Source organism: Schistocerca serialis, chromosome 1 (genome assembly GCF_023864345.2).
Source record: "Schistocerca serialis cubense isolate TAMUIC-IGC-003099 chromosome 1, iqSchSeri2.2, whole genome shotgun sequence".
Lineage (NCBI taxonomy): Eukaryota > Metazoa > Arthropoda > Insecta > Orthoptera > Acrididae > Schistocerca > Schistocerca serialis.
The window spans coordinates 696,303,547-696,326,279 of record NC_064638.1 but is presented as its reverse complement, the minus strand read 5'-3'; positions in this window follow the sequence as shown (position 1 = coordinate 696,326,279).

Below are 22,733 nucleotides of genomic sequence, written 5' to 3'. Positions count from 1 at the left end.
ATAATGCTACCATGTCGCGAAGCTCAATCTTAAGTTAGAGATTTTAGGCGTACAAATACCGTATTCAGACTCGTCTTATACATCATCTAACATAAATCTTCTTTTGAATATTTGACAAACTGTTTCGGGAGAAATTTATAGATAATATTTTGTATGGAAAAAGAGACGTTATATTGTAACAAATATTGTAATTTACAGGGCTCTGTTAATGAAATCTGCTTAAGGAAGAGCTGGTAAAGTAATCTGTCGCAGCTCAGGTTCCTAGCATACCGTAGAATAGCTTATAACCCCCAGAGAGTATTACGATCGATTTCAGCTTCATCGAAGTGCTCAGAATACTTCATACAATTAACTAGCTCTCGTTTACATTCTAGAGGTGTAAGGATAAATTAATGTTTCCTGTTGTGAGGGGGAACGGTAGTAGGGGAAACAAAAATAGCACGCCAGTAGGCAGCACAAAAAACGTCGAGTGGGTTGTGATGTCGAAAGTTTCATTTTTCTGTATAGATACAGAAAAATGAAACTTTCGACATCACAACCCATCTCGGATGGGAGCAATGTGATTATTGCTGCCATAGCAGTAGCGACTGCAGTGATGGAGTGTGTCAAAATATTTCCGAGACTAAGAGTGATCAAAATTCCTACAGGTCATCCAGAAAATAAAAAAAGGCTTCAAATGGCTCTGAGCACTATGGGACTTAACATCTGAGGTCATCAGTCCCCTAGAACTTAGAACTACTTAAACCTAAGTAACCTAAGGCTTTATTGGCTGAGATTTACTCACAAGGGGAGGCCACGACGTTGGGATCGCAGATTTACTTCAAACTTTGTGCACCTTTAGTAGGACATTAAAACAACATAGCGTGCAAGTGGTAAGGTGCAGTACTCCGCAAATACCGCAAAAATCGCCATAGGCTTTACGCTTCTATTATGTGGCTTAAGTACATGTGCGTAATTGCCGGACGTTAGAATTCACGGTGGGCAAGTGATTAGCGTTCGAGCTACGTAAGACGTACGTGTATGAGGAGACAGTTCGACTCCGGCTCAAACTTAATAATTAATCTCTTTTTCATCACTGGTGATATTCTTTAATTTATATGAATTTGAGAGGTAATATATTGAAAAGAACAAGTTTACATGTTTGAGGTATTTGCATGGAGTTTCAATTTATGTTTTCCATGTCAGTATGACAAATACCATCCTGCAACGTGTGATGTCGAGAGCACATCCGACGAGTAATTGTACATTATTCTTGTGGTCTAGCACATTGTGACTTACTATAGTACTGACTGTGAACATAGAGTATGAATATCTATGGCTTGAACATTCTAATGCGCAGAACGAGAAATCTGTCCGCAACATCTCTGCTGCTCAAATGACGTGGTACTGGGACGGCGCGTGTTAATCCGTATGGTGCTTAGCGTATTTTGAGTGTTATGACTTCACTAGAACAGATAGATCACCTTCAGAAGTATCCTGAAACTTTGTATATGCGTTTTATAGACATCTTAACAATTTTGTTCCTGAAACTGAAATGGTTTTAAAGCTGTGAAGAGCAAGGGTATTGTGCTTTTTCGCCACAGTATCATAGCTCTGTTCCACTTAACTTACGTTTTTTCGGGTGCGGAAAAGAAGTGCCAGCCAACAATATATTTTTTTTTAGGTTTTCTGTTACACTTATTCATGTTGTCGAATCTCCGTTCTAATTAATTATGTCACAATGACACTGTATTGGGCACCGATGCATCACAGGACGTGGGGGGAGGGGAAACGTATTCTTTCTTTTTATTTTTTGGATCCATATTTTGACTCTCTATTCACCTTTCGGGAAACTAGAATACAAAAATTATATAATGTAGGAAACTGTTTCATGCAGAAGTACTTAGATACACACAAGGATTTGAGGACCTGAATAAATTGGAGGAAATTAATGACACTGTCTGCAGGATACGAATACTAATACGTAAACACTGACTGGCAGCTTAAACGCACTTGCAAATTTATCTAGCATTTCTGTCGTAAACACATGGGAAAAAAATGGCAGAAATTTGTTCTGCAATACAAGACATTATAATACCGCGTCTCGATATTTTTAAAGATATAAAGGCCCTCACACCAATATTATGTTCACTATTAGAGATTTGTTGTACGTACCTACGAAAAGTAGCTTGTCCTCCTTTCACGTACTTCTCTTTACATCTGAAGAAACAACAATAGTGCACCATTACTGTTATTACTACTACTAAAACGTGTAGAAACAATTGCAAAAACAGTTGAATACTTGTAATATTAAAGTTTCGCTGTTACCACAAATTGCAGACAAGCACGGGCGTCGGAATACCACGTGACTAGCTCGGTTTGACGTTGAGAACACGCGCAGTAGGCTATGCTCACTCCATAGATATTTATATTCTATGATTGTGAATAACGTCATTTGCATCATTATTTATCAAGGTTTCACTTGGGCTTTCCAAGCCTCTCCCTTGTCCTTGAAAATTTAATTACAAATAGTAAGCAGTCAAGTAACATATGAAATTCACTATAATTTCATGAAAAAGCACACGGTTTTTTCATTATATTACCTCTCGACTGTCATATTGTAACCTCCCCACCGAAATTAAAAAAAAAAAATATTTAATAGAAATGGGAGCCAAGCGTAACCTCCCTAGCAATTAAATTTAATGACAATAAAAATGAGAATCGCAATCTGACTCAAAGTATAAGCTGTCACGAAAATGATGAAAAACAATTCAGTGCTAATGAAACTTCAGTGACAATGAAAATTCAATTAAACCGAAATATCGGTCTTTGGCCCTGTGGAAAAAAATCATAATTAATTTCTTACCTCATTGAAACTGCATGTCAAATTTCTGCTCTTATTGTTGGCCACGGCTTGGGGGAAGTACATTGCAAATAATATATATATATATATATTTTTTAATTTAACTGAAACTTTTCTTTAAAGGAAATGGAAGGAGATCGTTGGTTCAATTAAAAGGTTCTTTTGTAAAAAATTGCTTTGAAATCAAAATTATTATTGGGGCGATTATTGCACAAATTAGTTACAGTTGATTTACATTATTAGCTAAGGGCATTGCTGATTCATTACCTTGTTTAAAAAATAATATACCTCGTCCTGAATCTTGACCAGAATGCTATGTCGACGCCCGCCGACTCCTCATACACAACTGCACTCGACTGCTACTACCGACATACTGCACTGCTCACAGACTGCCCACTGACAGACTGCTCGCAACTGTACTGCACGACTACTACCGACCGACTACTGGACGCAACTGAACTGATCTACTGCTACCGACAGAGTGCACTGCACGACGACTACTAGAGTACTGCTCGTAACACTCGCGCGGTCAAGCGCAGACTAACCACGATAAAAGGCTCTCTGGTCAAAGATTTTATCATGCCTCACCATCGCTGCTACGTTACATGCGTGTCTCATAACCCTCCACTGGGGGGGGGGGGGGGGGGGGGGCAAAAATTTGGCAGCGATGGTGAGTCATTTGGACTTGCCATCGCAAGAAATTCTTACAATTTACAGAACATTCAAATGTAGTACATAAATTAAATGTGGTGCACACGCACCAGGTACAAAATATCAGACAAAGACAAAATGTGAGTACAAAACATAGTAGCAAATCAGAAAAACTGTATATACAAATTATTTGACAGATAACAAAGTGCACACGCACTGAAAAATTCTTTAGCATTTTCAGTACAAATAAACAGAATGGCAAAAAATCATGTTGACTAGTGACATGAGTGCACATGCACTGCAGTTGAGGACATATCAGCAAATGACGAAATGTATATACAATGAGTAACAAATGACATAAGTGCATATGCACTAAAGTAATGAACATATCAGGAAATCATAAAAGGTATACAGAATGAGTACAAATCATATTTGAAAAACGAGAAAAGTGCACAGGCACTGAAGTTCAGTAGAAAACATATTAACACATAACCTAAGTGCACATGCACTGTAGTTCAGAACATATCATCAAACTAAAATGTATATACAATATAAAAGACAAGAGTGTACATATACTGTACTTCAGAACAAATCGAAAAAATGTCTTTAGCATTTTCACAACAAGTAAACATAATGGCAAAAAAAATCATGTCGACAAGTGACATAAGTGTACTCGCACTGGAGTTCAGCAAATCGAAAAAAATGTATAACCCATGAACATAAATAATGTTAGCAAAAAATGATCTTCACTATGTGACAAGAATTAGGATAGGAAAGGGAAGGATTGCATCATGGTTGTAGCACTTTAGATTGCACACAGCTGTTCTGAAAGTCCATATCTTTCCACAGAAGTACAACACCAAGTGACACAATTTGAAGTTCTTTTCCCATCAGAATTTATCAGCGTAGCCAAGACACTGAACTGTCGTAGTAATGTTCCATGTTCTCATTTTGGCAGTACACTAGGTACACCAAACAGTGGGACCATAATAACGTCTTCATCGCTCACGGTGGTGGACAGCATGTCGTGTCAACACCACGCTCTTACAAGGCACACCAACGTAGAATTAGTGCAAAAACCAAATATAGTCCTCCACGATCAGGAGGATGGACAGGACAAATGGATATTCCAGTAATTCGGGGTAGTTAGCTCATAAGGTGAAGGACATTAAGTCACATAATATTGAGAATTACAGTAGTAGTTTGCGGTATTCATAGCCCAGTTATTGAACATTTCTGTACCAACTATGTAGTATTACAGAATAATGTTCATAAAATTAAATTATTGGCATCATGGGTAATCGTATTACAATAAACAGTGGCAGTCCTTGGCCAGTTACAAAGCTTATTTAGTATGACAGAATAATGTTCATCAGAAGTCTTAATTGAAGAGGAGAGTCAATTATTGGCCTAGCATTAACATAATACATTGAGTGATACAAATTATTGGCACTCATTGGCCATTTACCAAAACATGAAAAGCCAACATTAAAAACAAGAGCTAATTAATGGCATAATTAATAACATAATTCATTTGGTGGCTTTAATTATTGGCACTCAGTGGCCAGTAATAGAACATGAAAAATCATCATTGAAAACAGGAGCTAATTAATGGCATAACTGATAACGTAATTCATTTAGTGACATCAATTATTGGCACTCAGTGGCCAGCAAGTATTGAATAGAATAAAACATTGTTCATCATTCAGTGTTATTCAGATCATTAAGAAGTCATTATAAAAAATCAGCTAATTACAATCATAGCATTAATAATCATGGGCATTATAAGAAGTCTCACTACAATAAACAGTGGCAGTTGTTAGCCAGTTACAAAGCATTATTTTATATATATATTTTTTTTTTCTCATTAAGAAGTCATTACTCAAGTGACATACTATTCAGAGCTAATCAGTATTATTCAGAATTATCATAAACTAGTGACATTATGTGGGACCGGTAATACATTTTTTTTTTGTTAGCAATGCATTGTGTTGGGATCGATAATTAAGTGCTGAGGCATAACAATATTTGCTTTTGACCTATTGCTGCAAATGAGGATAGGTAACGTCATTCGTCATGAGTCAGCTGTAGCAAGGTTATGTAACAAGGCAGTATATGTGATCACATTTATAAATGATAGACACAAATAGGTAAAAAAAAAAATGCAAGTACTAGAACTGGTATAATAAGTAACAGGTTTAGTAAGTATCATGAAAAGCTTCTCCTTGAAAAAAATACAAAATGGATTATTGACCTGAAAGAAGAAACACATACTATGCTGAAAAGTAGTGAACTTCGAATTAACAGGTAGTGAAATGTGTATAAAATGTGTTCCATAGTTGTCCTTTCCAAAACTTTCCGTCATCCTACTATGCAATATAACACCTGCTGTCAAAGCAAACTGCAACAAATACTTAAATAACTACATAGCATAAATACATAACTTCAACATTATCCTCATCTGTAAAGAAAAAAAAACTTCATTATCCATCACTTCATTATCCATATTGTCATAACTTCATTATTATCATCACCTGTAAAGAAAAACTTAATTATTCATAACAGTATATCCTTCATCATTATTCATCAGCATTCAGTATCATCTGCAAAAAAATCACTTCATTACTCATTAGACAACTATTCCTTATCTCTAGCATATTTCATCACTAAAACTAAGATGTGTAGTTCTCTCTGACAGCCTGCATCAATCACCTTGTATTCTGAAAGAAAAAATTAGTTAAGACTGCTATTCTACGATGTGTATAGTATATTCTTGTTAATGCTTGTTAATCCTGATCCATTTACTCTTCCTCATAAAGTTATTGCATCTTCTTTCGTTAATTCCGTAGGTGAAATTCCCATTTCTGTTGAATTTATTTCTTACACGCATCATTTCTTTCTGAAATTGATGAACAAAGATTAATGTCTTGCATTTAAATCATATACCCACTAAATAACGACTGGTTTATGGTGACATAATTAACCATACAGCATAACATGACAGAAAACGTAATATGTCAAAGACATTGACAGTGTTCAGAGGCAAAATGTACAGAGAATAATACAATGCAGCAGCAAAAAAGAAAAATGTAAAACAGTCACGATGTTGAGATATCATAGGGCAACAAAAATGTCAAAGTCAACTGGTGTGTGTCATATCTTAACTATTTCACAGTGCATATAAACAAAACTGGAATACAATCATACACCCAAAAAAAATGGAAAATGTGCACGGTCTGATGTGTAACGACAAGAAAAGCGACCTGCTAACCTTACCTTGTCGGGCACTTTGCCAAGAAAAAATACGATAATCATCAGTAATTAGTCATGTGAATATAATTGCATTAGTAAATGGCATCATAGTGTGTTGAATCATACAGTGTCTTCATTCAATAAAGGGTTTAATATTTGACCAATGGTGGTTGCCTTTCGATTTTCTGGTTCTCAAAGTTTCGACGTGTACAACATTGGGATGAGGAATGCTGCGAATCCGATATGGTCCTGCGTATAGAAGTTCAAATTTACTGCACTTACCTTTTAATTTGCTGGATAAATAGTGTGTACGTACTAATATCTTCTGTCCAACGTGAAAGTCGCGGCGTGTACAAACCTGTTTTTGCTGTCTTCTCCGGCGCTCTGCTGCACGTTTGATGTTGTTCAGCGCAATGTCAATTATTTCGTGGTGTCTTAGTCGACGACATTTAGGGAAGTTTACTAATTCTTTAATTTTGTTTGGTGGTTCAACGTTTTTCAGTATAACAGACGGAGATAGCTTAGTGGATTCATTTGGAATGGAATTAATTACGTCTTGGAATGAGAGTATGTGTGTATCCCAATCAATATGTCTTTTGTGGCAGTATATTCGGAACAACTTACCAATTTCTTTCATTAATCTTTCACAAGGGTTCGAAGAAGCATGGTACTTGGATATATAAATCGGAGAAATGTTTCTAGCTCGTAACATACGTGTCCATATGCCAGAACGAAATTGTGATCCATTGTCAGAAATTACTTTCATCACGTGCCCTACATGAAATAGAAAATGTTTTACAAATGCTTTCGAAACAGTTTTAGCAGTAGCTTTGCGTAACGGAGTGAAAGTAACAAATTTTGAAGTGAGCTCAACAGCGACAAAGATGTAGCAAAAACCTCTGTTAGTTCTCGGAATTGGACCAAAAATGTCTACTGCGGCCATATGTCTTAATTTAACAGGTACAATGGGATATAAAGGAGGAATATGTGAAGTGGTGTCTGATTTAGCTTTCTGGCAAATTTTACAAGACGCTAAAACTCGTCGTATACGTTTCTCCATGTTGGTAAAATAACAGTTCTGTCTCAGTATAAGAAAACATTTTCGTGCTCCGTAATGTGCGTAACTTAAATGAGTGTACCAGATTAGTTTGTTAACCAGTTCGTCAGGAATGCATAATAACCAATTGTTGCTGTCAGGATGAGAGCGGCGAAACAGAATGTCATTGCGTACAGTGTAATGGTTTCTAATCGTAACATTATTCTTATCTTGCCAAAGGTGTTTAATTTCTTTCCACACGTTGTCTTTATTTTGTTCTTGTGCTATGTCCTGTAATGACGATGAAATAAAGTTTTCAAATGCAACTTGCTGAATGTACATGACACTGAAATTTGCTTTGCAGAAGTTGGTTGCTACGTCTTGCTGATTGTTGCTCAGAGAACGCGATAGTGCGTCTGCTATAACATTTTGTGTACCGGGAATGTGAACTATTGTAAAATTAAATTCTTGTAAATAAAGTTTCCATCTGCTTAATCTGTCGTGAGTAAATTTAGCCGAAAGTAAAAATTGTATCGCTCTGTGGTCTGTGTAGACGGTGGTATGTCTGCCATAAAGAAAATGCCGAAATCTCGTGAAAGCCCATACAACACACAATGTTTCCAATTCTGTAACGGAATAATTTCGTTCAGCAGGTGACAAAATGCGACTTGCAAATGCGATGTTTTTGATTACTGTAGAACCATCTTCTTCAATTTCCTGGAAAATGTGTACGCCTAAAGCGGTGTTGGAACTGTCGGTGGCAATGGAAAAATTTCTAGTAAGATCTGGGTGCGATAAAAGTGGTGCATTCAACAAAGCATGTTTCAAATAACATTCTCGTGAATAAGATTCTGCATGTGAAAATTATTGCTTACGTTACTGGAATATGCAACCTGTACTGTACGTGGTCAAATTGTATCGTACGTGCTGTTATTTACGGGAGGATGCTGTGGCATTTCGACTATTTGAACTGCTCTGTTATTTCTTACTGACGTGTTACGCTATAGACGACACCTATCGTCTGTTTCATTCATGATAATGTGTTATTGCTGATGTTGTTGCTGCTCATAAGATCGACTGTTATTAAATGTACGCTGAAAATTGTGCTCATCATTTTTTTTTTACGTCTGTCATGACAGTAATTTCTATACGGCGCATCGCGATAGGAATTGAAATACTGTGTTTTCTATATGTAGTTATTTCCTTGCTGCTGTGCGTTACAATTTGTTGTATATGGGACTATACGTGCATGCGGCGAAACATTAAAGTTTGGTTGACCTTGTAGACTGCATTGTTGGTTAGGTATGCTAAGCGGCTGACTTTCATGCTATTGTGGTGAAAAACATCTATTGTTACAAAAATGTGGTTCCTGTTACTAATAATTTTACACATACTAATGATTACAATTTTATCTGTTATTAAAATTCTCGTGATTCTGGAGTGCCTAATGAAAATTGTCACATTCGGTAAAAATTTGTCACATCGGGTTTTCATTACATGTTCTTAATTCTAGGTAGAGCAAAAGTTATAGAGCTGTTTTGATAGATATAAAGGATAGTAGAAGAGAAGGCAGCAGTGCAGAAAACTAAAGATGAAACAGCACTACTACAGCTCAGGGCCCTATGCTCGCTACGGCACATATTCATTAAAGCGTAATGAATCCCCTGAGGTCTATTACGCACTGTAAATAAATTTTAACTTTTGCGTTGCAGGCAATGGCGGTAAGATTCCAAAGGCAAATTGTTGTATCCGTGCTAATTCAAGTTTCCTCATTACAGGCAATGCTGATGAAAATGCAATAGCAAATTGTCGCATCAGGTTCAAAGCTAGCTTCCGCATTACAGGCAATAGCGGTGAAAGCATAAAAACAAATTGTCGTATACAGCTCAAAGCGTGTACCTGTGTTCTGTCATTATTAAATTCTTTACATTTTCTGGCGGATAAAAATTGCTCGTAATTTACATTCTCGTCATTGAATTTGAAAACACGTCCGGGTTTGTGTGTGAATCTGTTTGTCTGTGTCATTTCGTACTTCAAGTTACGTAGCTTTTCAGATTTTAAGTCGCGTAGCTTTTCGGATTTTAATTCGCGTAGTCTCTGTAAATTGTTCACATTATACGCGCTGCGTGACTCTGACAAATGCTCGCAACGTGGCGGGTTCTGTGACGTATTGGTGACTGAAATAATTGTTAATTCTGTTACTTTAATACTTTCGTCAATTTGGTTGTTGTGTCGTTCACTTTTATTAACAATTTCCGTATTCAGAGTGTGTGAAACTTCCAGTGACTCTAAATTAAACTCGTCGCGTATCTGTACTGCGTTTTTACGGCATTGTTCAGTAACTGCATTAACTTCGTCTTCATGTGATTCTGTTGTGCCTACACGTGTGCTACTTAATTCTTGTGCAACAGTGCCAACTTCTTCATTACTGTTATTAGCACAAGCCTTAGTATCCTCACGTAATTGTTCTTTACTGTCTTGACATTGCACGGTAACAGCTGTAATCTGCTCACTAACTTGTTTGTTCTGTTCTTTAAGGTCGTCTTGTTTTTCGCTTATGAGTTCGAAACTTTTATCAATTGTTTCGCTAAGTTGTTTGATCTGTTCACTAAGTTGTTGGAGATTTTCACTCTGTTCGTTCCTAAACTGTAGCATTACTGCCATAAATTGATCCAAAGTAACATTACCTACTCCATTATCTGTGCTGTTTGATTGTGTACCTGGAATTGTCGCGCTTTGTGTGACCATTTGGTCATTCTGCAATTTACAAAAAGGATTATCAGTCGGACGTACACTGTCACTCACTATTTCGGAATTAAATAAATCCGTCGTACTTTGTGTATCCTGTTCATTTTCATTAGACAAATTTGTCTGTACGTTACTTGAATTTTCCAAATCGGGTGTGTTATGCTGGGCAGCGCTCATTACAATAGGGCGCCCCGCATCATCGATTGTCGTCAAATTAACAGAAGAGACAATTGGGTTCGTTTGTTCATCATTAAGATAAAAGTCATCATTAGTGGTTGGAATGCACTGATTATTAGTGAACGCAGGATTGTCATCATTACACTGCGTGTCACAATTACTATCGGTTAAGTTGTTTAAGTCGGTAATTTCGTTCACAATACCTCGCGATACACTATTCCCAGTCTTTCGCGGCATTTTTACAATATTCACAATTATTCACAAAACAAATAAGCACAAATGCAAAAAGGCAACAAACACAAATACAACAGAGCAACGAATTGCCGTTGACCTGTAGAAAGAAAGTCACAAGATTAGTAAAAGCGTTGCGCCAAATTCTAATTACGAGGCCTGTTCAGAAAGTAAGCTCCGATTGATTGCCAAATTGAAACCACGGTGAACATCAGAAATGTTTTACTTGTAACAATTAGCTACACCTTCCAGCTACTTCTCTACGTAGTCGCCGTTCTGACTTAGACTTTTGTCATAGCGTTGTACCAACTTTTCAATAGCCTCATCATAGAAGGCAGCCGCCAGTGCTTTCCGCCAATTCTCCACGCTGGCCTACACCTCGTTGTCTGTGTCAAAATGTTGTCTTCAAAGACAGCGGTTCATGTGACCAGAGATGAAACTCAGGGGGAGACAATTGCGGACTGTATTGTGGGTAATCTCACATTTCCATTTGAAAACGATGCAGGAGCATCTTCATTGCCCCTGCACAACGCGGCTGAGAATTGTCTTGAAGAAGAAACAGCACGACAGTTATGTAATGTTAGCTGCATAGCTTCAGGCGAAATTTCTCACCAGGCCCTCGTACTTGGCGGCAGACACAATTTTCTAGACATCTTTACGCACTCACTGCGAGCTCAGAAATGAGAAGAGCGACGTGATGCTAACTGGGGTTATACTAGAGACACTACCCAACACATCTGTGCAAAGCTTTATCGGATTTTCATAGTCGTTTCCATTTCGCGACCGATCGGAGCTTACTTTCTGAACGCCCCTCGTATATCTAAGCAAATAAGAGCAGATATCTGACTGTTTTTCAAAAGATTCTCAACGACATACGATCCTGGACTGGGTGTCGCCAAGTGTAACCTCCCCACCGAAATTTAAAAAAAAAATATTTAATAGAAATGGGAGCCAAGCGTAACCTCCCTAGCAATTAAATTTAATGACAATAAAAATGAGAATCGCAATCTGACTCAAAGTATAAGCTGTCACGAAAATGATGAAAAACAATTCAGTGCTAATGAAACTTCAGTGACAATGAAAATTCAATTAAACCGAAATATCGGTCTATGGCCCTGTGCAAAAAAATCATAATTAATTTCTTACCTCATTGAAACTGCATGTCAAATTTCTGCTCTTATTGTTGGCCACGGCTTGGGGGAAGTACATTGCAAATAATATATAGATATATATTTTTTTTTTTTTAATTTAACTGGAACTTTTCTTTAAAGGAAATGGAAGGAGATCGTTGGTTCAATTAAAAGGTTCTTTTGTAAAAAATTGCTTTGAAATCAAAATTATTATTGGGGCGATTATTGCACAAATTAGTTACAGTTGATTTACATTATTAGCTAAGGGCATTGCTGATTCATTACCTTGTTTAAAAAATAATATACCTCGTCCTGAATCTTGACCAGAATGCCATGTCGACGCCCGCCGACTCCTCATACACAACTGCACTCGACTGCTACTACCGACATACTGCACTGCTCACAGACTGCCCACTGACAGACTGCTCGCAACTGTACTGCACGACTACTACCGACCGACTACTGGAAGCAACTGAACTGAGCTACTGCTACCGACAGAGTGCACTGCACGACGACTACTAGAGTACTGCTCGTAACTCTCGCGCGGTCAAGCGCAGACTAACCACGATAAAAGGCTCTCTGGTCAAAGATTTTATCATGCCTCACCATCGCTGCTACGTTACATACGTGTTTCAATATAAATTAAACAATGTGACCAATGAAGAAAGAACTATGGATTAAAAAAAAGTAAGTTTTGGCGGGATTCGAACCATTTTATCGTTTCTGACTCCTCTTGCTTTGTCGAAAGCTACCGACTCGTCCACTATGACTTCTGGTCGCTGGCATCTTCGCACAGATACATCACGTACATAATAATAAGTCTCTTGCGATTTTCTTGGAATTTCCATAGTATTGTACTTTATGTCTTACGTCTGTCAATTATGTCTTCATCAGATGTTGAGACAGTGGTGTGAAGAAGATGGAAGGTAAATTATCACGTAATGTTTCAGGAACGTCGTGGCCATTAGAGATGGAAAGCTGGCTTTCGCATGAAGCCGTGGTGGTATTCGCTTGAACTAAACGCTGTAAACCTAAACCAACATAGCTGAATAGACACAGGATCCGCTTCCTCTCAGCAAGCAGTGGCTACATGTGGATTCATAACGGCTGAAAAAGGCAAACGCGCAGCCGTTATCGGGCACATTGATGCTGAGTGTTGCCTGGGGCTGCCTCGGTATGGTGATAACATATTAAGCTCTTAAGGAGGCAAACTTTCACATACTACCGAAATCTCTTCTCAACAAGAAGCGTCGCGGGAAATTGTCCAGCTTGGTGTCTACGCTCCCCATCTCTTCCTGCACAGGCTACAGCTACTTCTTCGGATTATCAAAGTTTGCCTCTTGACATGGGATCCAGTGACTTCCTTCGCTTTTCTAGAATGAATAAAGAATGATGATGAGGTGATTTTCGAATTTCAGCTTTTCCTGGGAGTCAAATTACAGACTTTATAAACCATGTCCCCGCCATGTCATCCAACCCTCTCGCTGTAAAAATTTATCACATTGATGGGTGAATATATGGGGACGGAGTAGCACCACCTCCTAGTCTCATAGTAGGGTGACTTATTTTTCAAAACTTTAGTATCCACTCAGGCTTGACAATACCGCTTCACTACACTGTCAGCTCGATGATAGCCGGGGAACAGAACCCCACGAGAAGGAAACGAACTCGCCATGCGAGTTAATCTACGGGAAGCATAGAATCCGAACCTACGTAGTTGACGCTGATTCGCAGCCGAGCAGCTGACGTGAGCGGACCTCTCCCGTTCGACGATCGTTATATGGAGTGGTTGAAAAGAAGTCAAGGCGTAAGTGCCGCTCATACACATCTATTGATGCTCTCAAGCCCTCAGCGGATAAGAGTCTACGACTCAACTCTCCCGCAACACTTGTTGCAAACTCCCTCGGCGGGTCTCTCCCGTCCTTTGTTGTTCACCTCTGTCGTTCCCGCGTGCTGAAGGCCTCGTTTCTTCTGCCGCTCTTCCTTTAGGTGCCTAGCGTTGCACCCTATGCTGATAGGTCTTAGGGACTTTCCACTTACCTCGGGCACATCTAAATCTTCTTCTTTTCAGAAAAAAAACAGTAATATCAGAACCCTTCCAGACAAATAAAATTCCTTCAAGTGGGGAGATGCCAGATCCCCACAGCAGATGCCACCCAGCCACCAGCAGCATGGCAGCAGCGCAAGCAGCAGAGATGCAGCTGACCCCGCCCCATCACCGTCCTACGCGCCACGTTCCGGGCGGCAGTGGCCTCGGGGGATCGACAGGTTGCCGACCAGCAGGAACTGATCGAGCTGCTCGTGGAGACTGACATCACATGAACTCCGAAACACACACCACACATACAAACACCTGCTGAAACTACACTAGATATGCTATCCTTATAACCTCCGAAGACTCCCACGCCAAAAAAGCCGGAGACGGAGCTGGAGCCAAAGGAGAACACACAAGACTCATGAAAGGAGTTTACTGAGGTACACGTGTATGTTGCACACGAATATGATGATAGTACTATAAATGATGCATGTCTCTGATAGGCTTTATAAAGCGGATCGCTGTCTGTGCACGACTGCAGAGCCGAAGACACTGCTTCTGGTCTGAGACTGTAATGTTGGAGTAAGAGAGCACTTGACGCACAGCAGTGGGTAGTTGGCTGTGAGCGACAAAGGACGCAGAAATCAAATTTTGTGGTGTGCTCTGTGAAGGCAGCAAGTGTTAGATTATAATGTAGGACTTACGGGTACATGTATCGTTGGAAGTATGAAGTGGAAGCAGAAGTCTTCACGCAAGCAAGGGGAAGGTGTTAAATATTTATGACTGTCGTTTTGCCAGCGCGTTAGGGTAGATGAATCGGCTGATAACTTGTAATTGTTTAGTAACCCCAGTTTGTACGTAAGCTGATTTGATGTAAAGGCTAGTAATATATTTCCCTTCTTTAATGTGTCTAAGATTTGTTAACTAAGATATATGTAATTTTATGATTCGTATTTATGCTTTTTTAGTGAGGTTCCATAGTACTTTCTATATAAATCTCATTGTTTGTGAATCAGTTAGTAGAAAGGAGGTAATTTTTCTGAGTAATGTAATTTCAATTGTCAAATGTTTTGAAAAGTCAAACTTAGCTTGAAATAAAAATTCACTAAAAAAGTCAGTGGTAGTAATTCACCACAATCAGTACCGCCTCACGTCATTCAAAGACGTTGGATTTTTCTTAAAACATTTTCATTTAGCCGGCCGCGGTGGTCTCGCGGTTCTAGGCGCGCAGTCCGGAACCGTGCAACTGCTACGGTCGCAGGTTCGAATCCTGCCTCGGGCATGGATGTGTGTGATGTCCTTAGTTTAGTTAGGTTTAAGTAGTTCTAAGTTCTAGGGGACTAATGACCACAGCAGTTGAATCCCATAGTGCTCAGAGCCATTTGAGCCATTTTCATTTATCAGCCAAAAGAACTTCAACAACATTTCAAAGTATTAAAGCCAGCATTGCACACCTCTGAGCCTGTAGCTAGCTTATTTATATATTTTCATTAGAGACCATAAAAATCGCGTTCAACCGTTGCTGCTTTAGAGGTAAGATAAATTAATTTATTTGTTATGTGCACAGGGACCAAAGATATCAGTTTTGAACAGGGCCAGAGGATTCACTGCTAAGGGGCTCAATGTATTTTGCGGTGACTGTATTTCTTTATTGATACTGGCAGTTACATTGCCCAATCAGTTAGTATAAAGTTTTTGCTAACAATGGCACATAGTAAGTACACCGCTTGCAGTTACAACACGCTACACGATATCTCGATTTTTGTATCCATTTCTCAGTTCAGGCATTCACTCAACGTAAACAAAAGATGATTATTTAATTACACTTAGGAGACATTCCATGGTAGTAGATCGATCCAAAACGAAACCAAGCCACTAACACACAAACAAGTCAGTCCACAAGCTCATGTGGCAGCTGTCCAGTGCTGCAGCCAACACCCAACACACCATTTGCCAGCACAAGTAACACAAGGGACAACACAAACGGCCCTGCGTCCGCTACAACACATAAGGCATCACCAGAAGCTACACAAACCCATAAAACATCGACCAGGTACCGATCAGGCGTAATCCGCAAATACGGTCGCCACTGTGACCTAAACAACGCATTTGTTGCAAGACATCAACCAAAAACATACCACACAAAACTGTCCAGGGACCACACAGCACTGTACATAGGCAACAAAACAGATTATACTAATCTCATGAGTTTCCTCAAAGCTAATAATATTGAATACCACACGCACAGGACACTCGATGAGAAGGCTCAGCAATACATTGTGAAGGAGATTGTTGTCTAGACTCCTATCGACACTGTCGAGAAGGAACTCCTTGCAATAGGCTGGGAATGCATCTATGTGAACCACTGCGAGTGCGCCATAGTGCCACCAATATGAATACTATTCACACGCAGCCTCTCGCTGTGGCCTGGGAGCACGCTGCCGAAAATTCGCTGGTAGCCACACTGTACAACAGTGTACACTCAGACAGAATGACGCACGCAAGTGCATAAACTATGGTGGCGCCCACGTAGCAAACTACAGGGGTGCCCGGCCTACAAGGAGGCTCTGAGGTGCAAAAACGCAAAGAACACCTCCGCTATCACCCCTCTCCCCCCTCCCCCCCTGCGACCAGTGCGGGGTGGCGTCTCCTTTGCTGGCGTCGTGAGCGGAAGGTGACGGGCCGAGGATAAGCTGAGCCTCCACACGCAAGCAGAACACCCCCAGATACAGAAACACAGACGGAACAACCAACACAAAACACTGCACATGCACTGGAACAACAACACCACTCACCACAAACAACACTACAATGCCTACCATATCGGATGGTACAACACACACAATGACAGAAAACACACCCACACAGGGAGCACTGAAACCGCAGAGTAGGCAGAAGAGGGACCAGCATAGCCACATTGACAACAGAACACCAACATGCAGGCACACAATTCGGACAGCCAAACTTCTACACACACGACTCAACACTTCACCACAACACAGAACAAAATACGAACATTCAAAGCCGCACAATGGGACCAAAACCTCGCTGTGCTGGATACCAGGCATCATGCAGTGTGGCAGCTACCCCAGCACTTCTCCATGCTACAGGGTCCGCATGACTCCGTGTACTCTGCGGAGCAGAATGCAGAGCTCATGAAGACTACACCAGGAGCGTGTTCCACACCGAATCTGGTTCCTTCTGTTCCAGCATTCACACTTGAAAGCGACCAGATTGTTACATGTCTTGCAACCCAGCCAGCACACACCAAAATCAGATGCACGATTACACACGAAACCACATTGGCTATTGAGCACTCCTCACCTATGAAAGCGTCTGGTCATGACGGTATTCAGAACGATGTCCTGCAGGAATTCACGGCTAAAGATATCGAATACCTTACACACATCACAAGTGCCATCCTACAACACAACCACACACCTGCCTATTGGGTGGCATTGTATTGACAATAACACTCTGTGCCTGGAGAAATTCGGCTTCAGGAATCTTCACTCCATAACACAACAACTCCTAAGAGTGGTAGAGTTGATAACACATTGCTACAACAGAAACAACTAAGGCTATGTTCCTGGACATCAAAAAGCCTTCGATATTTTCTGGCACAACGGTGAACATATGGAAACTAATAGATGCTGTGTACCCCGACAGATTCAGATATCTTGCACACTCATACCACATAAACAGATGTTTCAACATGGACATTCAGGGCAAACAATCAGCACAACACATTATCCAAGCAGGTGTGTCCCAAGGCAGCGTTCTCAGCCCCTTCTTTTTTTTTAATGTCTACATTAATGATACTCCAACAACTCGAAACATGCACATGGATGACAGGCCATCCACGCAGAGGACTGGAAACCAATGCACATTAACGACAGACTACAGACAGCACTCAGAACTGTTGAGACATGGTTTGAGCAAATACTGGTTAAAGTAAACGTCGACAAGCATGAGCCAGTTCTGTTTGCTCGCAGAGCAAACCTACTACTCCAACGCCAAGATTGTAAAAAGATAACGCTATATACATGCCCAATACGCTTCTGCATGAAAATCAGATATCTTGGTATCTTCCCACGCCCGGGTTCCCGGGTTCGATTCCCGGCGGGGTCGGGGATTTTCTCTGCCTCGTGATGGCTGGGTGTTGTGTGCTGTCCTTAGGTTAGTTAGGTTTAAGTAGTTCTAAGTTCTAGGGGACTTATGACCACAGCAGTTGAGTCCCATAGTGCTCAGACCCATTTGAACCATTTTTTTTATCTTGGTATCTGGTTGGATTTCAAGCTTACCTCTTGTGATCGCATGTAATAGATGACAAAAAGATCTAACGCAAGGCTCGAACAACTATACTCAATGCTCAGCAGACATAGTACACTGAGTAGGAGGGTGACTAGGTCCAGGTACATGACCCTGATTAGACCACTGATGAGGTATGCAGTTCCTGCCTGGGGACACACAGCGAATAAACACCTGAACTACCTTCAGAAAGTAAAGAACAAAGTTCTACATATCATAAGCAACGCTCTCAGATGCACTCGTACAGCGGATCTTCACAACGAATACCGCCTGTAGTTTTGGTGGTATTAAAAAAACGCGCCACGCGATTATACAGAAAATGTAGTCACTCGATCATAGCTGACATACTACACCTGGGGAACTACAACCGCAACCATAGACGGAAACACAAGCGCCTAAAGACACTGCTCCTTAGGGGGACTAACCGTCTACGGTATTTATGCAAAAGTGGAAACGACACAATAAGGCGGACCCCTGCATAACATCGACTGACTAGCACTGCTAGCTGAGCCTCAGGAAAAAGAACCGGCAATCGCAGGGAAGTCGAGCACAATGCACAAACCAGCTCCCAACACAGTCTACACCGCCAGCCGGAGTAGCCGAGCCGTTCTAGGCGCTACAGTCTGGAATCGCGAGACCGCTACGGTCGCAGGTTCGAATCCTGCCTCGGGCATGGATGTGTGTGATGTCCTTAGGTTAGTTAGGTTTAAGTAGTTCTAAGTTCTAGGGGACTGATGACCTCAGAAGTTAAGTCCCATAGTGCTCAGAGCCATTTGAACCATCTGAACAGTCTACACCCGGGAGTTCTGTCAGGGACCATCGAACTGACTAACGTATGACGACACTGCTATCTTACTGGAGCAGCCACATCAGATGGCCCAGGAGACTTCGCCGGTGCCCACCTGCAGCGGCAGCCCCTCCTCAACAGAACTGATCCACTGTATGAAAAAACTATCTATGACATACGGTACCGATGCATGATGCCCACCCACTAACACAATCCGACCTTTGCATGATCTGTCGCAGATAGCAAGAGACCGCTACTGCTGTTACTACTCGACTCGACTGTCGCAGAGGTTTTTTTTCCCTTGGTACTTTCCCTAGAACGTTTTGCCTCTGCCCTTCTAAAGCAATACCTTTCGTTCGCTTTCGACCTACTCTATCTCCCGATGGGCCCATATTAATTGGTAATCCTACCCAGACTTACGGATAACGTCACAGACCGCATCCTGTGAACTCCTCAATTAAACACTAGCAAACTCAGAGGTGATAGTAGAACTTTTGTGATGGTCACCATGCCGACGCGGGCGTGGAGGGTCTCCACCCTAAGAAGAACTCAAAGCGCAGCTGGCGCGGATGACTAACGGCTAAGCACTCGGCAGCACACACGACATAATACGCTTAGTGAGGCCCGGGGTGGTCGAACTGCGAGTACTGTTACCGAGATAGTATCCTCGTTTGGTTAAATTTGTTTGCTGCCCATGTAAACGGATTTCACCTTGTTACGCTAATGGGAGAACATGCCTCTTCCGCACAACTTTCCTGAACAAAGAGATTGCGAGTGTAGGTTGTGACAGCAGTTATAAGAACAAAACCTATCAGCAGCCGAAAGTGATATTCTGGAAGCGATTTATTTCTGGAGTGCTTGGAATGTCACAGCAGGAGATTCAGACTGTCAAATCTATGGAGTTTACGTCAGCTAAGTAGTGAACAAATCAAGTAGTTTTAGATGGATGAAGATTCACGACCTGCTTCCACAGTTCCTGATGAAGAGCGAAAGGGTCACTGCTAAAGTAACCAAGCAAGTGCCGCAAAGGACTGAGTTTGTTATTACAGAAGACAATCGACGTTTCATAAAATTCAGCTTGAAACTGATATTACCAGATACATAAAGTTTCTATGAAGAGGGTAAAGAATAACTTATTCCACTCCACAGTAATCCTCTCAGTTGGAATTTTAAACTAAGTAGGCAAATATAGTTTATACCCGATGGTTTTTTTATTTCCCTCTTAGGTCAAAGCAGGGACGTCAGTTTTGAATCACTGACGTACATTAAAGCTCTACATTCTGATAACAATATATGGTAACAGCCAGTGAGCTAAGACAGATTTCGATCTCAGTCACTTACAAAAAACCTTCACAGTCAACTGTCGCTACTCGAACGCGTGGTGACAGCAGACCGTCAAAATGTGTGTTTTGTTTCTGAAGGACGTGTGAAGTTTTAGAGTGGGTGCTATGAAGCGGTGCTGGCACCAGTCTGTGTTTATTCAGGCAGCTTTGTATTGCTCTCCTCCAATTCCACCCCTTCCCCCGCCACGCGGGAACAATGAATGCAGCGGGGCTTCGGGTTTCCCGTTTGATCGAGTGGCCGCAACGAACAATGGAAAAACTGCGGGCAGCTGGAAACTGTGAAATTTATTGTCCGCGAGACAAGAGGTCTGTTTTTGCTGTGGGTGATACGGGCTTCATTCCACATAACGCTCGTAGCAGCCTATTATCTCTGGCGGGAATCTGAGCTCGCTGGAAGAACTAGCTACTAGCTCAAACTGTATACACGAAAAGAGAGAGAGAGAGAGAAAAAAAAACAAGATACGTTTGAAGACGCCTCCTTTCCAGCTGACAAAGTTTTTAAAATGCAGATTCGACTTGCCAGAAACGTGTTTAAGGAATACTACGATACTATATAGTATTTTGTATTTGGAGAACAACAGCAAGAACGAACAGCTGATGCGAAATGGCGTAGCAGAATGTAGCACAACAAATTTAATAGCTATCGTATATATCTGGACAGATCTCGCGACGAGGAAAGGGCGGACGAAATAAAAACTAGAAAGACGCAGAACAAGACAGATCAGATCTTCATCTGTCAATCACTGATCTAGAAAACGGCTATATGGAAATGAAACACAGATAGCTTAAAAACTTTTAGAGAGCAAACTGGATACGATTGGAACAGGAGAAAGTGAAAATTTTAATGAGCATATGAAGCAAAAAATTGTTACCCAGACTAGGAGAAGAAAGAAATTATGGACGCTTCTGATCGTAAGTAGGGCAACCAAGATCTATATGCGCTAATGCTTCCTGCAGTAATTAACATGGAAAGCGAGTCAGGGATATTATCCAGCCACTATAGCTTATCTTGGATGAGAAGGGGCCTCTGACACATCTTTTGACAACAAGATCTGAGTACAGAACATATCACTTCCACCTTGTTCCACTCTCTGCGAAACTCCAATTGCGGTGTACTGCTTACACTCAACGCTCACAATTCTTATCTCTGAATGTGACAAGGGGAAAGATACTTGGACTGTAGAAACAAAAAGATTGGCATATGCATCACCTTACTAAAATTCATGGGTACAGTAGATATTCAAAAATGAAGAGTTTACTGTAGGACACGAAGGAAATTACAAGAGCAGTGACATGATGGACAAATATCCCAAACAAGAGACACAGCTTGATGTTTCTGGGCAAGATACACCCATGACGAGGAGAATAGCTATAGACAACCTACAAAAAGAGAGTTTGTCAGAAAAAATTTCTGCCCAAGTTATGTACCTCATAGTTTATAAAATCATCTGGCTACATATTTTACAGAGTATTTCAATTATCTATGCAATAACGGTATAACTAAAGTAACAAAAAAGTTAAGAGAGTTGAAGAAAGCCAATAACAATATGTTCTGTATCGGAGCACAGTTGCTACACACACAGTTGTTTACACAGTACATGTAGAGAAATGAATACGTCAATACAGTTAAGAAAAATATTTAATTTTTTCTATTAAGTGCCAAGTTAATTAGTGTTCTTTTGCCTGGCGTCAATATAAATAACCATTTTATGATACTGACTGAATCGACATCCATGGAACTTCTATATTTCACATTGACTTCTGTCATGTGAGGTAACATTGCTGCTCATAATATTCAAAAAAATAAATTAATTAAAATATAATTACAGTAACTCTCAGTTGTAGCACAGAATAAAATAAAAAGTATAGTTCTTCAAAAAAGAAGTAGAACTCGTTCACGTGCTGTCACCATGTGCGATAAACCCAAGAAATCTTTAGTGCATGTAGTTAAATGTAAATCTTGAGTCTGTCGTTATACAGAACAATCAAGTGCGGGATTCGATACTAGGCGCTTTCTTGATTCAGGGCTTGTGACACATTGTAGCGGTTCATATCCCTTCCTACCCAATTAATTAATTAGTATGAGATTTTGAATGTTCCTGCTGTGACACATTACTGCGTCAGACAAGCTAACTGCGTAAGTTATTCTTAGTGCTTGCTGCATCTGGAGAGCTACGATAAACAATTCAT